The following is a 2,936-nucleotide window of genomic DNA, read 5'->3' on the forward strand; positions in this document are numbered from 1 at the left end:
TTTGGAGAAATGTCTATTTAGTTCTTGGCCCATTTTTTGATTGGGTTGTTTATTTTTCTGGAGTTGAGCTGTAGGAGTTGCTTGTATATTTTTGAGATTAGTTGTTTGTCAGTTGCTTCATTTGCTATTATTTTCTCCCATTCTGAAGGCTGCCTTTTCACCTTGCTAATAGTTTCCTTTGATGTGCAGAAGCTTTTAAGTTTAATTAGGTCCCATTTGTTTATTTTTGCTTTTATTTCCAATATTCTGGGAGGTGGGTCATAGAGGATCCTGCTGTGATGTATGTCAGAGAGTGTTTTGCCTATGTTCTCCTCTAGGAGTTTTATAGTTTCTGGTCTTACGCTTAGATCTTTAATCCATTTTGAGTTTATTTTTGTGTATGGTGTTAGAAAGTGTTCTAGTTTCATTCTTTTTACAAGTGGTTGACCAGATTTCCCAGCACCACTTGTTAAAGAGATTGTCTTTAATCCATTGTATATTCTTGCCTCCTTTGTCAAAGATAAGGTGTCCATATGTGTGGATTTATCTCTGGGCTTTCTATTTTGTTCCATTGATCTATATTTCTGTCTTTGTGCCAGTACCATACTGTCTTGATAACTGTGGCTTTGTAGTAGAGCCTGAAGTCAGGTAGGTTGATTCCTCCAGTTCCATTCTTCTTTCTCAAGATAGCTTTGGCTATTCGAGGTTTTTTGTATTTCCATACAAATTGTGAAATTATTTGTTCTAGCTCTGTGAAGAATACTGTTGGTAGCTTGATAGGGATTGCATTGAATCTATAAATTGCTTTGGGTAGTATACTCATTTTCACTATATTGATTCTTCCAATCCATGAACATGGTATATTTCTCCATCTATTAGTGTCCTCTTTGATTTCTTTCACCAGTGTTTTATAGTTTTCTATATATAGGTCTTTAGTTTCTTTAGGTAGATATATTCCTAAGTATTTTATTCTTTCTGTTGCAATGGTGAATGGAATTGTTTCAAATTTCTCTTTCTGTTTTCTCATTATTAGTGTATAGGAAATGCAAGGGATTTCTGTGTGTTGATTTTATATCCTGCAACTTTACTATAGTCATTGATTAGTTCTAGTAATTTTCTGGTGGAGTCTTTAGGGTTTTCTATGTAGAGGATCATGTCATCTGCAAATAGTGAGAGTTTTACTTCTTCTTTCCAATTTGGATTCCTTTTATTTCTTTTCTGCTCTGATTGCTGTGGCCAAAACTATATGTTGAATAGTAATGGTGAAAGTGGCACCCTTGTCTTGTTCCTGACTTTAGAGGAAATGCTTTCAATTTTTCACCATTGAGGATAATGTTTGCTGTGGGTTTGTCATATATAGCTTTTATTATGTTGAGGTATGTTCCTTCTATTCCTGCTTTCTGGAGAGTTTTTTTTTATCATAAATGGATGTTGAATTTTGTCAAAGGCTTTCTCTGCATCTATTGAGATAATCATATGGTTTTATTTTTCAATTTGTTAATGTGGTGTATTACATTGATTGATTTGTGGATATTGAAGAATCCTTGCATCCCTGGGATAAAGCCCACTTGATCATGGTGTATGATCTTTTAATGTGTTGTTGGATTCTGATTGCTAGAATTTTGTTAAGGATTTTTGCATCTATGTTCATCAGTGATATTGGCCTGTAGTTTTCTTTTTGTGGGATCTTTGTCAGGTTTTGGTATTAGGGTGATGGTGGCCTCATAGAATGAGTTTGGAAGTTTACCTTCCTCTGCAATTTTCTGGAAGAGTTTGAGCAGGATAGGCGTTAGCTCTTCTCTAAATTTTTGGTAGAATTCAGCTGTAAAGCCATCTGGACCTGGGCTTTTGTTTGCTGGAAGATTTTTGATTGCAGTTTCAATTTCCGTGCTTGTGATGGGTCTGTTAAGATTTTCTATTTCTTCCTGGTCCAGTTTTGGAAAGTTGTACTTTTCTAAGAATTTGTCCCTTTCTTCCATGTTGTCCATTTTATTGGCATATAATTGTTGATAGTAGTCTCTTATGATCCTTTGTATTTCTGTGTTGTCTGTTGTGATCTCTCCATTTTCATTTCTAATTTTATTGATTTGATTTTTCTCCCTTTGTTTCTTGATGAGTCTGGCTAATGGTTTGTCAATTTTAAAAATATGGAATGCTTCACGAATTTGCATGTCATCCTTGCACAGGGGCCATGCTAATCTTCTCTGTATCATTCCAATTTTAGTATATGTGCTGCGAAGCGAGCACTCAGCTTTCTTTTTATAGTCCAACTCTCACACCCATACATGACTACTGAAAAACCATAGCTTTGACTAGATGGACCTTTGTTGGCAAAGTAATGTCTCTAGTTTTTAGTATGCTGTCTAAGTTGGTCATAGCTTTTCTTCCAAGGAGCAAGCATCTTTTAATTTGAGTTACTTTAAATATATTAATTAAGGACAGAGTAGATCTTTAGTGTATTTGGTGATGGGACTTCCCTTGAAGCTCAGCTGGTAAAGAATCTGTCTGCAATGTGGGAGACCTGGGTTTGATCCCTGGGTTGGGAAGATCCTCTGGAGAAGGGAAAGGTTACCTACTCCAGTATTCTGACCCAGAGAATAAAGAGTCGCAAAGAGTCAGATTGGACTGAGCAACATACACTCACTCACATATTTGGTGATGGTCTCAAACTCCAGTTATTTAACATAATTGAAAACAAATTGTTTTGCAAATATTGCAGATATTGAGGATAACCAGTTAAAGCAGTAGAGTCTGAGGTGCAAAAAGTTCCAATATTGAAAGCAGATTCCCTAAATTCTTAATTATAATGGACCTAGCACAGATAGTAAAGAACCTGCCTGCAATGCAGGAGACCCAGGTTTAATTCCTGAGTCCGAAGATCCCTGGAGGAGGCAACCCACCCAGTACTCTTGCCTGGGAAGTTCCATGGACAGAGGAGCCTATTGAGCTACAGTCCA

At 36.4% G+C, this 2,936-nt stretch overlaps 1 non-coding gene across 1 annotated transcript; it reads right to left on the minus strand.

Moving 5' to 3' along the window:
• Positions 1–2,120: 2,120 nt before the first annotated feature.
• Positions 2,121–2,226, minus strand: LOC138985652 (U6 spliceosomal RNA). The gene has a single exon (XR_011462698.1). It is a non-coding gene; the product is annotated as a U6 spliceosomal RNA (small nuclear RNA).
• Between the last annotated feature and the right edge of the window lie 710 nt (positions 2,227–2,936).

Source organism: Bos mutus, chromosome 25 (genome assembly GCF_027580195.1).
Source record: "Bos mutus isolate GX-2022 chromosome 25, NWIPB_WYAK_1.1, whole genome shotgun sequence".
In the NCBI taxonomy this organism is placed as follows: Eukaryota; Metazoa; Chordata; class Mammalia; order Artiodactyla; family Bovidae; genus Bos; species Bos mutus.